Source organism: Globicephala melas, chromosome 20, assembly GCF_963455315.2.
Source record: "Globicephala melas chromosome 20, mGloMel1.2, whole genome shotgun sequence".
Taxonomy (NCBI): Eukaryota; Metazoa; Chordata; class Mammalia; order Artiodactyla; family Delphinidae; genus Globicephala; species Globicephala melas.
This window is the reverse complement of record NC_083333.1, coordinates 29,175,082-29,189,395: the sequence shown is the minus strand read 5'-3', so window position 1 is coordinate 29,189,395 and position 14,314 is coordinate 29,175,082.

The following is a 14,314-nucleotide window of genomic DNA, read 5'->3' as shown; positions in this document are numbered from 1 at the left end:
AGAGCTTTCATTTTTACTGCAGTCAAATATAATTATCTTATTCTGTATAACTTGTGCTTTTTGGATCCTAAGAAGCTCTTCTCTATGTTAAAAAAGAAAAGATGTTCTATATTTTCTCCTAAAAGATTTAAAGTTTTCTTTTTCACATCTAGGACTTTAATTCATCTGGAATTGATTTTCATGCATAACATATGGTAATCACAAATTTTATGTTTTTCTTTACGGATAGCCAGGTATCCTAATACCATTTATTACATAACTCAGTCTTCCCACCACTGACTTGTACTGATACCTTTGACATTTGCCAAATTTCCACAAACTGATCATCAGTTTCTGGTTTCCCTATTTTATCTCATTGGTTTATTTGTCTTAGATCCAAACCACACTGTTTTATTTCTTTTTTATTTTAACATCTTTATTGGAGTATAATTGCTTTACGTTGTTGTGTTAGTTGCTGCTGTATAACAAAGTGAATCAGCTATACGTATACATATATCCCCATATCCCCTCCTTCTTGAGTCTCCCTCCCACCCTCCCTACGCTGTTTTATTTCTACATATCACTTTATAGTATTTACATGTGGAAGGACAAATCTCTTATCCTTCTGCTTCAAAATTGTCTTGGTGACTGTTGGACTTTTACACGTGGAGATGGTGGCAGGTGTGGTGGACCTTGGGATGAAGACACTATGCTAGGGATGGTAAAACAACAAGATAGATGGAGTCTGGGTTCCTGGACAACCTCATGAACCACAAACATCAGCCCTGGACCACATCCAGATACTCATGTGAGGAACAAACACCCATTTTGCTTAAGTCACTATCAATTTGCATGGATATCAATTAAGTGCAGGCAAATATTTATCTTAAGTAATAATATTTTTCTTATTTATTAACTCAGCTGAAGATCCTGGTAAAATACTGAATTGAAATGGTGGAGAAGGCAACCTTACCTTGTTCTTGGCTTTAGGGAAGATAATTCTAATGTTTTACCATTGAGTATGATGTTTTTTTGGTAGATGTTTCTTATTGGTTTAAGAAAACTCCCGGGGCTTCCCTGGTGGCACAGTGGTTGAGAATCTGCTTGCTAATGCAGGGGACACAGGTTCAAGCCCTGGTCTGGGAGGATCCCACATGCCGCGGAGCAGCTAGGCCCGTGAGCCACAACTACTGAGCCTGCGCGTCTGGAGCCTGTGCTCCACAACGAGAGGCCACGATAGTGAGAGGCCCGCGCACCGCTATGAAGAGTGGCCCCCGCTTGCCACAACTAGAAAAAGCCCTCGCACAGAAACAAAGACCCAACACAGCAAAAGTAAATAAATTAATTAATAAACTCCTACCCCCAACATCTTAAAAAAAAGAAAAACTTCTATCTATTCTGTTTGCTGAGAATTTTCTTTAAAGAATTATGAGTGTATATTACATTTTACCGAATGCCTTCCCTGCGTCTAAGAAGATGATTATATATGGACTTTCTCCTTTAATCTTTTTTTTTTAAATAAATAAATTTATTTATTTTGGGCCGCTTTGGGTCTTCGTTGCTGTGCACAGGCTTTCTCTAGTTGCGACGAGTGGGGGCTACTCTTCCCTGCAGTGCACGGGCTTCTCATTGCGGTGGCGTCTCTTGTTGTGGAGCACGGGCTCTAGGCACGCGGGCTTCAGTAGTTGTGGCATGCAGGCTCAGTAGTTGTGGCTCACGGGCTCTGGAGCGCAGTGTCAGTAGTTGTGTCACACAGGCTTAGTTGCTCCGCGGCATGTGGGATCTTCCTGGACCAGGGTTCAAACCTGTGTCCCCTGCATTGGCAGGCGGATTCTTAACCACTGCACCACCAGGGAAGCCCTCTTTAATCTTTTAATGTGGTAAATGACTTTAACAGCTATTATAGTGTTAAGTTGTCTTTATATTCCCGAGTTAAAGACTCTGTGCTCGTGATGAAGTATTTATATATAGATTGCTGGATTTGTTTTGCTAATTTTGATACAGGATTTGTGCATCTGTGTTCCTATGTTTCTTGTAGGTACTGTTCTTGTCTACTTTTGGGATCAAAGTTCTGCTACCCTTATAAAAGGAGTCGTGGTGGGGTCCGTTCCTCCTGCCCTCATCCCAGGAAATTTCTATGGAACAATTTGTATCTGATAAGGGTTAAATACTCCTTGAAGGTTTGGTAAAACTTGTCTTGGTGTTACTATACAAAACTTACAAGTATAAAACTTACTTGGTACTACTGTCCAGTTTGGTGCTTTAATATTTTTGCAAATAGATTTGTGACTATTGGTTTAATAGTCAATGCTTACAGGGTTTCTATTACTTTTTGAGATAGTTTTGATTATTTCTACTTTTTCTATGCATTTGTCTGTTTCATCTGTTTTTAAACATTTTGACATAAAGTTGCACTAGGAAATGCTCTCTTTATTTTTCTAAAGAACTCTACTGTGTAGTTATATCTTCCTTTGCATTCCTGATAATATTCATTCATGATTTCCCTTTTTTTCTTTCATGATCTTTACTTCTAAGAGTTTATCTACTTTGTCTTCTTGAAGAATCAATTTCGCATTGGTTAATTATTTCTTTTGCAGATTTTATTTCACTAATTTCTGTAGTTAACTTTATTATTTCCTTCCATTCTTTTAAAAGTTTCCCTGGTATTTTAACTTCTTCTGTTGAATGCTTAATTAATTTTCACTCTTACTCGTTAACGAGTTTTTAAAATTACTCATTACTGCTTCAGCTATCTCCCCTGTTTGGAAATGTAGTCCTTTCATTGACATTCAGTTCTAAATATTTGATACTTTTTATTATGCTTTATCTTTTGAATGATTTAGAAGTATGCTTTTCAGTTTCCAAACACTTGTGATTTCTCATTTCTTTATTTAGTGTCAGGAAGTGATCTAGATGATATCAATTCTCTGGTATTTGTTGAAACTTCCTTTTTGAGCCTAATATCTGATTAAATTTGTTAAGTGTCAGATGCATGTTTGAAAAGAATATTTAGTTCCTGTGTATGTCTAGATCAAGCTTTTATTAATTATGTGGTTCAGATCTTCTATAGTCTTACTAATTAAGCTATAATTTTTCTGACAGAGATATGTTAAAATTTTCCACTGTGATGGGTTTCTCCTGAAGTTTGGGGTTTTTTTGCCACGCCGAGTGGCTTGCAGGATCTTAGTTCCCTGACTAGGGATTGAACCCGGGGCCACGACAGTGAAAGTGCCAAGTCCTAACCACTGGACCACCAGGGAATTCCCAGTTTTCCTTTCTATATTTGACGCTAAATAGTTAGAGGCACAGAGGCTCAGGTGTGGCATATTTTCTTGAAGAATTATGTCTTTCATTATTGAGTAAAGACTTGCTTTCTGTCTTAATGACTCCTTTGTGTGGCAGTAGTACTGCTATACCAGCTTATTTTTTTTTCAAGCTTTATTTGTTTTCAACCTTTCTGTGCTGTTTGGGGTCAGTTGTATCTTAAAACATGTTGTACAGGTAGATTTTTTTTCATCCAATCCAGTTAGTCTGGATTTTTTTCATCCAGTTAATCTGAGTCAATTAACAGGTAAATGCAATACATTTACTACTATTGTAATTATGGGTATATTTGGATTTACATCTGTTATCTTATTTATCATGTCTCTACCCTAATTTTTCCCTCCTATCTTGCATGTTATTCTCGGCTGGCATTGTAGTTTCAGTTTGTTTTTAACCCCCTTGATTCATCATTATTTTTATTAATATTATGGTTAATTATAGTCAGTGTGCATTGGGTTGATTATCATTTAAATCATTCTGGATTTAATTTCCACTCCAAACCTCTTAGTAGTTCATTCAGTGAGGATCCATGAATAGCAAACTTTTTGTCTCTTTCTGAAAATGTCTCTATTTGTAATAGAGACATTTTGGATGATAGTTTAGCTGGGCATAAAATTCTAGTTAACAGATACATTCTCTCACTACTTTGCAAACACAGCTTTGTCTTCTGGCATCTATTGTTGATGTTGAGAATTCTGTTGATCAAATTGTCATTTCTTTTTAGGTAGTGAGTCTTATCTCTTTGGTTGCTTTTAAGATCGCTATGTCTTTGATGCTCTCTTGTTTCTCCACCATGTGTCTAGATGCCTATTTATTTTTATTTGTCCTGTTTGAATAATGTGACTCTTCACTCTGATGACTCATTCTTTCAATTATGGAAAAACCCTATAATTTTTTCATTTTAAATTTCCTTCCCCCCATTGTCTTTATTCTCTTATTCTAGACCATCTATAAGATGTGTCTTCAACCTACTCATTCCATCTTCCACATTTATGTATTGTGTTTTCATATTTTTGATCTCTTTATATCTCATATTGCATTTGGGATGATTTCTTTCTATTTATCTTCTACTTCTCTAATTCTTTCTTTAGCATTGTAAACTTTGCTATTAATCTCACAAATTTAATTTATACTTTCAATGAATTTTTTTTAAAATTTAGGTCTGTTTGATTTTTTTCATGTCTGCTTATTCTCTTTTCAAAATGTCCTATTCTTTCTTTATGACTCTGATTCCTTCTTTTACTTCCCATGTCATTTAAAATATACTTTAAATGTATTTCAGATGTTCTATTAAGTTTAGTTATAGGGGAGCTAATTCTCCTTTTATTATTTCCTTTTCTTTTTTACTTTATTTTTATTTTATTTTTCAGTTTTTGGCTGCGTTAGGCCTTCGTTGTTGCATGCGGGCTTGCTCTAGTTGCTAGGAGTGGGGGGGGCTACTCTTTGTTGCGGTGCGCGGGCTTCTCATTGCGGTGGCTTCTTTTGTTGCAGAGCACAGGCTCTAGGCACGCAGGCTTCAGTAGTTGTCGCACACAGGCTCAGTAGTTGTGGCTCGTGGGCTTAGTTGCTCCACGGCATGTGGGATCTGCCCGGAACAGGGATCAAACCCGTGTCTCCTGCATTGGCAGGCAGATTCTTAACCTCTGTGCCACTAGGGAAGCCCTCCTTTTATTATTTCTAATGTCTCTTTTTTATGGTGGTCTGTTTACATACAAGTTTTGTAATTTTTCTATCGTGGGTCCGTATTAAGAGTGTTCGCCCCTGCCCCATGGGAGTCCAGTATGCTCTGGGTTGTGAATTGTCCTTGCAGAGAAGTTTCATATTTGCTTCTGCCAGAGTGCAAGTGTTTAAATGGTTCTAGACCAGTTTTTATGTTATTCTCGTGACTTAGGTTTCCTCCACGTCTCGGATTTCATAAAATTATAACTTTCCCCCATTTTTGGCAGAGGCCTGGGGTTTTGACTTCTGACAGGTGGATTTTTTTTTTTTTTTTCTATCCAGGTCCCTAAGTAACTGGCCCAATAGGTGGAGTTTTCTAGCCCCCTTCGCACCAGCTTCAGGGCAGTAATGGGCAGCTCTTAAAGACTCTAGGCTTCAAACTGGGCTTCCATTCCAGCTACATCACCTCAAGTAAGCTCCAAACGTCACCTCTTCTTGACACATTAGAACCTCAGCCCCCATCCCCAAACCTGGGGAGTATTGGGGTCTGCCTCTGCTATCCTGCCCCAGCCTTTAATGATCTATTTTCCACCCTGGGAATTTTTCTCTCTCTCTTTTGAGTATGAATACTCATTTAAAAAACCTTTTGGTAGTGGAATTATATTCTGTTCTGCTTATCCTTGCGCTAGAAGAGAGGAGAGAAAAGCCCCCATCCACTTGGTCTGCCATGTTGCTAGAAGCCCTTCTCGCCTTCCATTCACCTGCCCTCCACCTGCTTTTAACATAGACACAGGCATGTTTCCAAAGCCCCTTAGATAGAGGAGGTAGCGGGGAGGGACATGGACCAGCAAGGGAGAGGAGGATAAATAATAATGGAGGGATGCATGACCTGAGTGACCACAGGGCCAGTCTCTACAAGGATGGATTTGGGGAGACCTGGTTTGGGGTCAGGGATGGGCCTATTTAAATAGTCAACTCGGTAGGGTGGTTGGAAAGAGTCCTCCAGAGTAGATGTCCTGTGTCTCACTCTATTATCTTTGCAATGGTAACATGACCTCGTGGGCATTAACCCCATGGTTGCCCTAGGTCAGGGCCGTGGTCCGGCCACTTCCCTCTAGCAGAGGTCCAGCCTGCAGACCGTCTCAGCCCTTGAGCGCCCTGAGACCCGTGGCTCTAGAATGCAGGACGGAAAGAGGACACTGGAGGGAAAGCTTCACAGAGAGCCAAAAAAACGCTGGGGAAGCGGCATCAATCTCTCATAAAATAGAAGTCTGCTCATTTCTGATCTCCAATCAAGCAGAGGAGACAGAAGGGGCAGCTGTCATCGAGCGGCCGCAGCTCCAGAATCACTGCTGAGTAATTGCTTGGAAATTCAAGTCTGGGTTGGAGGCTCTTCAAGCCATAATTTATGGGAGAGATACTAAGCCCTCACCGGGAGGAAGAAATATGGTCGTTAAATGACAGCTAATGGTCCATTATTCATCTGGGGGCAAATCAGTGAGGTTCATTAAGCTGACCAGCCCAGCCTTGGAAGAGGGATGTAAAATTAGCTGGAGGATGGAAGAGGTAAGAAAGACACTGGAGGGAAGTCGTGTAGAGGAAGCTGGTCTTCCAGGTGGTGACTCTGGAACATGAAAGGGAGGGAGGTGAGGTTTGTTTTCTTCCCTGCTCCTTGCAAGGAATGTTTTGACTCTGCGGCACAGACTTCTGAAAAGAATGCCCAGTCCATGCCTCTGACTGGCCAGCCCCCCTCCAAGATCACCAACTTCTACTGTTAAATTCCCACCCCACGCCACTCCCAAAACGTTTCCACAAAAGGCTGCACCGTCAACCCGACCTCTGAGTAATCAGAAAATGGAGAACAAACTCCCCTCCCAGGGAAAAAGCTGGAACCTACCTGCCCAGGAAAATCTATATGTAAATTCAGACAGTCTGCAGTCTTCCTGGTGCAACACTTTGGTCTCCAGCCAGGTCGCGAGCAAAGATAAAACAGGCTGGCAGCAGATTTCTGGTCAGAGTTGGAACTGCCAGGATGAGGGGTTACTGTCTGGGCAGGGACCAGGGGAGGGGGTGTCCATGTCCCAAAACCATGTCAAAAGTTCTCTGCTTTGTCCCAGAGAGCCCCAACCGATAGCTTACTTTCAACTCTTAACATTGTAACTGATGCACTTGAAAAAAATAGAAGAACACAGGTGGAAGAAAATTAAGTAGTTTCAGATATCACGAAGCAAAGCTTTCTGAAAGCATGACACGCGGCAGGCTGTGCCTCCCGTCACTGTCCAAGTCGGCCTGGTCACTGGCCACACCTGCCTTCCATGCTTCGAGGCTCATGACCTCCTCACCTGGTGTTACCTAATGTTTAGCATCACTCAGCACAGGCCACGTGGTGCCGTGGTGCAAAGGCAAACAAGCCCCGAGTCTCAGGGGCTCCCTGTGAATAGTGTCCATTGTGGGTCATCTATGGCCCTGCCCCCAGTGATGACAGAGGCAGAGGTTGGAGTGATATGGCCACAAGTCCAGGAACACTGGGGGCCACCAGAAGCTGGAGGGGGCAAGGGCAAATTCTCCCCTAGAGGCTTGGGAGGGAGCACAGTCCTATGATACCATGATTTCTGACCTTTGCCCTCCAGAACCCTGAGAGCATCCTTTTCTGTTGTTTCAAGTTCATGGTACTTTCTTACAGCAACCATAAGAAACTGATACAAGTTATATCTTCACTCCGGGACCCAGGCTGACCGAGCAGCTTCTACCCAGACCACTGGAGGTTTTCCTGGAAGCAAAATAAAGCAAGGCACAAAGTATGAGCTGGTTCTCAAAGCTTCTGCACAAAAGTGACCCAGTCACTCTGCTGACATTTCATTGGTTGGAGAGGATCACCTGGACACCCCTGAGTTCAAAAAGCAGGGGGATCTAATCCTCCATCGCAGAGGCTGACAGACTTCTTCTATGAAGGGCCTCGTAGTAAATATTTTAGACTGTGGGCTGCATGGTCTCTGCTACAGCCCCTAAGAGAGCCTTGAAATGTGTCCCTTATAGTTGAGAGATGCAAAGGACAGACACCCAGCCCAGCCTGAAGAAGCTTGCATGAATAGGGATGGGGTCTGCACCCCCAGAGTCAACACAACAGGGAAACGGGCTTCAGCTGTTCAGATGGCAGAGCCGGGAGAGGGCTTAGGAGATGTTAATTGCGGTGCCAGGGGATGTGCAAAGCACACTCCTCCACCATGGCCAGGGCAACTTCCCCAACACTCCTTAATTAATAGATGTCCTTTTCTGCAGTGGTTTCTGGGTCTCTCATCAGCCAATTGAACTGTTCTCCTGGAAACAAAGACCTGTTTGGAGGTGCTGGACTTTCCGGTAATTTCTTTCTTCCATCTCTTTGTCTGGAGAAGAGTGCACTGAATGGCAGGTCCGATGAATTCCATTTCCCAGTGACAAAAGCCCTGGGGTGGGGGAGGGCGGTTGCTATAGTGACTGGGGGTGGGCCACTCTATTAATCTTCAGAGGAACCATGAGGAAGTCGCTGACCCTCAGCAGGAAGTCTGAGCTTGAAATGACCATTGTCTCATTGGGAGAAGTGGACCCACAGGGTTAGCGCAAGCGCAGGATAAGAAAATTGCCTAAGATGTCTGGGGGCCCTGGATGGCGATGTCTCCGCTCCCAGTTCTTTCCTGATATGTTTTGCATGATGCATCCCCGTGCAGCTCCCCTGGGAGGTGGTTCACAAGTGTAGGTTGTGCATTTGAACAGATAAACATCCACCACCCCAAAGAACAAATTGGGAGAAACAGCTTCTCAGGGCAAGGGCTGGGAGGAGGGTGGGATGGGAGGAATTTCCTGGTATCGTGAGCTGCCTTCACAGTCAGGCAGAACTTGTGCTGAGTTTTCTTTTATCTGAGGATGAGGCAAAGCAGAAAGAGAAACTGCTGAGGAAGCCTGGGAAGGACCCCACCTCTGCTGGTCCTGATGTAGGACTGTGGTCATCGTACCCAAATGGCCTTCACCTCTCTAGCCCTCCCCATCCTAGGTCCTGGAGCTTGGGGCTCAGCCTTCCAGCAGGACTGGGGGTGCATGGGCATGCCCTCCATCCACAGAGCCCACAACATTTGGAAGGCAGCTATGCGCACCACTATACCAGCAACACTGCACTCAAAATTGGAATCAGATTTCACTCCCAATTCAGGAAAGGCCTGAGAGCCAGTCACAGAGTGTTCTCAGCAGAATAATGGCTCGCGGAGTCGTCCGCATCCTAATCCAGGGAACCTGGGAATCTATCACCTTACATGGTGTGGAATGATAAAATACATACTTCGTTTTTGTCCCAGGTCCTAGGCGCAGAGCTCCTAAGACCCTTGGAATTTCCTGAGTGTCAGGAGTGTCCTCTGTCATTCAGAAGGAGCCCTCCCTTTTTGAAAATTGAAATACAGCTGATTTACAATGTTTCCGGTGTACAGCAGATTCAGATATACATATATATATATATATATTCTTTTTCAGATTCTTTTCCGTTATAGGTTATTACAAGATCTTGAATATAGTTCCCTGTGCTATACAGTAGGTCCTTGCTGTTTATCTATTTTATGTATAGTAGGATGTATCTGTTAACCCCAAATTCCTAAGTTATCCCTCCCCCCCCATAAGAAGCACTTTTTGATCTCACCTGAGTTTATCCTGATGAGGTGACTTAGGGTGCCCCCTCCAAGATGGCCTCTGGATGGGGCTGGTCTCCAGAAAGACCAAGCGATTGGAGAGTTGGAACTTTTAGCCCCACCCACTGGCCTCCAGGGAAGGAGAGTGCCCGGAGATTCAGCTCAGTGAAAACTCTTGAAGATCTGATGAACTTCCGGCTGGTGAGGTTGGCTCATCCCACAGGGACAGAAGATCCTGCTCTCAGGGCACTTCTGGCCCTGGCCCTGTGGGGACTTCCTCATCTGGCCGTTCATCTGTATCCTTTATAACCACCTGGTAAACGTCAGTAAATGTTTCCCTGAGCTTTGTGAGCCATTCTAGCAAATGATCAAACCTGAGGAGGTGGTGGTGAGAGTCCTGAGTTATAACCAGTAGGTCAGAAGTACTGGTGACAATCTCTGTGTGTTGCGGGGAGCCCGGTGGGACTGAGCCCTTAACCCGTGGGGTCGGAGGCTATCTCCAGATAGATAGCGTCAGAACCGAGTTGAGTTATAGGACAGCCAGCTGGTGTCTGCTGAGAACTGGAGAATTTCTTGATGTAGAAAACACCTCCCCGCTCCACACACGCACATCTGGTATCCGAAGTATTGAGAAAGAAGAGAAAAAAAGTTTTCCCTTCACATGACAAAAAAGACTTTGCAGATGTGATTGAAGACCTCGAGATGGGGAGATTATCGTGGATTATGCAGGTGGGGCTAACCTAATCACAGGGCTCTTATCCTTTTTTTTTTTAAATTTATTTATTTTTGGCTGTGTTAGGTCTTCGTTGCTGCGTGCGGGCTTTCTCTAGTTGCGGCGAGCAGGGTCTACTCTTCGTTGCGGTGCGCTGGCTTCTCATTGCGGTGGCTTCTCTTGTTGCGGAGCATGGGCTGTAGGCGCGCGGGCTTCAGTACTTGTGGCTCGCGGGCTCAGTAGTTGTGACTCGCGGGCTCTAGAGTACAGGCTCAGTAGTTGTGGTGCACGGTCTTAGTTGCTCCGTGGCATGTGGGATCTTCCCGGACCAGGGCTCGAACTCGTGTCCCCTGCATTGGCAGGCGGATTCTTAACCACTGCGCCACCAGGGAAGTCCCCCACAGGGCTCCTAAAATGGTTTCTGGGAAGAGGGAGGCTGAAATTGGAAGCAGAGAGAAAGACTTGACTGGCCATTGCTGGCTTTGGTGGTGGAGGAGGGGGGCCGTGAGCCAAGGGATGCGAGTGGCCTCTAGAAGCTGGAAAAGGGAAAGACACAGACTGCCCCCCACCCCAGAGCCTCCAGAAGGAACTCAGCCCCGCTGACACCTGATCGAGTCCAGTAAGACCCATGTTGGACTTCTAACCCATAGAACCGTCAGAGGATAAACACCTGCTGTGTTAACCCACTCAGTCTGTGGTCATTTGTTACAGTGACAGCAGGAAACTCAGACACAGGGCACACTTCTGGAGACTTTGCGGATCTCAGCTAAATCTCCAGTCCCTTCAAAGAAAGAGAAGTAAGACAAGGAAAGAACCGAGCCACAGTTCGTAGGAGAGTAGACGGGCACCTGCTCTCTGAGTTCCAGCCTCCAGAACCATGAGAAAGGCATGTCTGTTGTCGATAATCCTCTCAGTCTATGGTAATTGGTTACAGCAGCCTGAACTAAGAGACAGCGTCAGTCCACAGGAGTGGGAGGGGGGCCACTCTCAGGATGAAGGCGGATGAAAGGAAAGAAGGTTCCCGGGAGGAGGGTTTGGCCTCCATCCTGTGCAAAGAATCCCAGACACGCAGAGGCTACCTGAGAGCACACAGCAGGTGGGACTCCCTCTGAGCAGACCGTCTGGGTCCCCAGAACGCGTGTCACATGGTATACACGGGTGTGTGTTCCCGGTGAGCAAGGAATGTGTTCACACACACGGGCTGGGTGGGGTGCAGGGGCTGGAGCAAACACCCACCCATGTCCACTGGGGAGAAGCCAGCCCGAGCTGAGAGAGAAGTCACTGCTCAGAGGGCAGCAGGGGAAGCCAGACCCGCTTCAGAGGGTGATTCTCAACTTGGGTCGGGGAGGGAAGAGCCCTTACGCACGTAAACTTTGACGTGTGCTCACAGCCAAGCGGTCAGAAAAGGTTGTTTTCTTGAACAGCTCATGTTAAAGAAGCACCAGGCAGGCTTTCGTGAACAGCCAAGACCTTCCTGAGGAGGCAGGGAAAGACGGCCCGCCCTGCAGTGAGAGTCAGAGCCCTCAGGGGCAATAGTACCTTGGGGCCCAGACGGGCAGGACTGATTCGTTCCCTGCTGGGGCGGCTATAAAGAGAAGGCGAGTCCATCTCGGGAAGGCAGAGAACAGGCCGGAAAAATAACTAAAGAACTTCTATATTTTCTGAGCCAAAAATGATGCCTGGATTCCCCCTCTTCACCTCGAGAATGCATTTCAATAAAAAAGATGACGAGGGCTTCCCTGGTGGCGCAGGGGCTGAGAGGCCGCCTGCCGATGCAGGGGACACGGGTTCGTGCCCCGGTCTGGGAAGATCCCACATGCCGCGGAGCGGCTGGGCCTGTGAGCCATGGCCGCTGAGCCTGCGCTCCGCAACGAGAGAGGCCACAACAGTGAGAGGCCTGCGTACCGCAAAAAAACACACACAAAAAAGATGACAATAGCCAGTTCTATTCCCTGTGGGCAGCCCTAGTGCAGCCCTCCCCAGCCCGGAGCTTCAGCTGTTCCTGGTTCCCCTGCATGTCATTCCTTCCAATAACCCCGTGACTCCAGGTAACCACAGTGCATCTGGAGCATCGACAAAACAGCCATAAACATTAAGTCACATTCTGTTATACATTGAGCAACTCTCTTTTACGGAAAACAATAAAATTCGTGAGCAGAAACAGAAAATCCTGCAAAAATATATACCCGTTAATATAGTGAAATTGCAAGGGTTTTTGGAAACCGGGGAAGAATGACGTCTGTCATCTTGGGGACCCTCCCCAGGGTGCTGTCTCATGGGTAAGACGCAAACATCTTCCGCCGTCACCCCCACTCACCACAAATCATCTTTGGAGTCCAGCTCCACTTCGCCAGGCCAGTAGGTGGGGTCCCTGAAACCTGGGAGTGAGTCAGGATTTTGTGAGTTGAATTCTATTTCCAGCGCCCCAGGTGTGCTTGCTATCTGAAAGGGAAACTTTAGGCAGAGTAAAAAAAAGAAAAAATTATTATAAGGCACATCAGCCCTATCTATTCTATCCTTTTTTGGTAAAACTGATTTTTGACTTCCGTGTTTAGATCTGGGAAGAGTGTCCGTGAGGGAAAGGACTGGGTGGCACAGGAGCTTGTCAGTAATGGTCCAGCTGAAATTCTAGGGCAACAGGAGGTTCTCAGGGCATGGATGTAGTGAGAACTTGGCTCTTTTTGCGCTTCCGCGGGGAAGGAGCTGCAAGGACTTTGAGCCCTAAAGCCTCAGGTCAAGGGAACCAGCTGGCTGCTCTGTGGAAGTGGCCTTTTTTTGTTTTTTCAGTACGCGGGCCCCTCACTGTTGTGGCCTCTCCTGTTGCGGAGCACAGGCTCCAGACGTGCAGGCTCAGCGGCCATGGCTCACGGGCCCAGCCGCTCCGCGGCATGCGGGATCTTCCCGGACCGGGGCACGAACCCGCGTCCCCTGCATCGGCAGGCGGACTCTCAACCACTGCGCCACCAGGGAAGCCCTGGAAGTGGCCTTTTGCCTGTGACCCCAGGTGACCCCATGTGATAGTTTAGCAGAGCCCTGGTGCTCCCCTTGGCATTCCCTCATCTCTATTCTCAGTGTCAGGGCTATTACAGATGAAGCTGCTATGACTATTTCTGTGCAAGTCTTTCCTGAGTAAACACATTTTCACTGGGGAATGGAATGATGGGTCACATGGTAGGAGTACGTTTCACTTTTTAAGAAACGAACCAGGTGTTTTCCGAAGTGGTTGTTCCATTTTTCATTCCCACCAGCAGCATCTGAGCGTTCAGGTTCCCTCACATCCTCTCCAACAGTTATCTTGAAAGGCAGGCGGTGCTCTCTCGTGATGGTTTTAATTTACTTGCATTTCCCTGATGGCTGACGATGGTGAGCATCTCTGCACGAGCTTCTTTGGCATCTGCGTATCTTCTTCAGTGACGTGTGTGTTCAAATCTTTTGTCCATTAAAAAAAATTGGGGGCTTCCCTGGTGGCGCAGTGGTTGGGAGTCCGCCTGCCGATGCAGGGGACGCGGGTTTGTGCCCCGGTCCGGGAAGATCCCACATGCCGCGGAGCGGCTGGGCCCGTGAGCCATGGCCGCTGAGCCTGCGCGTCCGGAGCCTGTGCTCCGCAACGGGAGAGGCCACAACAGTGAGGGGCCCACGTACCGCAAAAAAAAAAAAAAAAAAAAAATTGGGTTGTTTGCCTTATTATCTCATGGCAACAGTACTTTATACATTTTGTCTTGGGAGTGGGTGGGACACGGTGGCTGGCTCTTCATCTTTTCACACCGATCCATCAACTTTATGTCCTACGTCCTTCAAAGCTGACTTTTGAAATTCAAAATCCCAGGTCCTTGCCAATCAGAAGCAGACTCACCTCTGCTCTCCTGCTCTATCCTGCTGCCTTCCCTCCATCTCGATGGCCTGGCGAGGGTGGCAATGCCTCTTCCCAGGGTCAGCTGGATGGCTCATTTCCAAGCAATTTTGTCTTTGCCCCCCCCAGGGTCTACGCCTG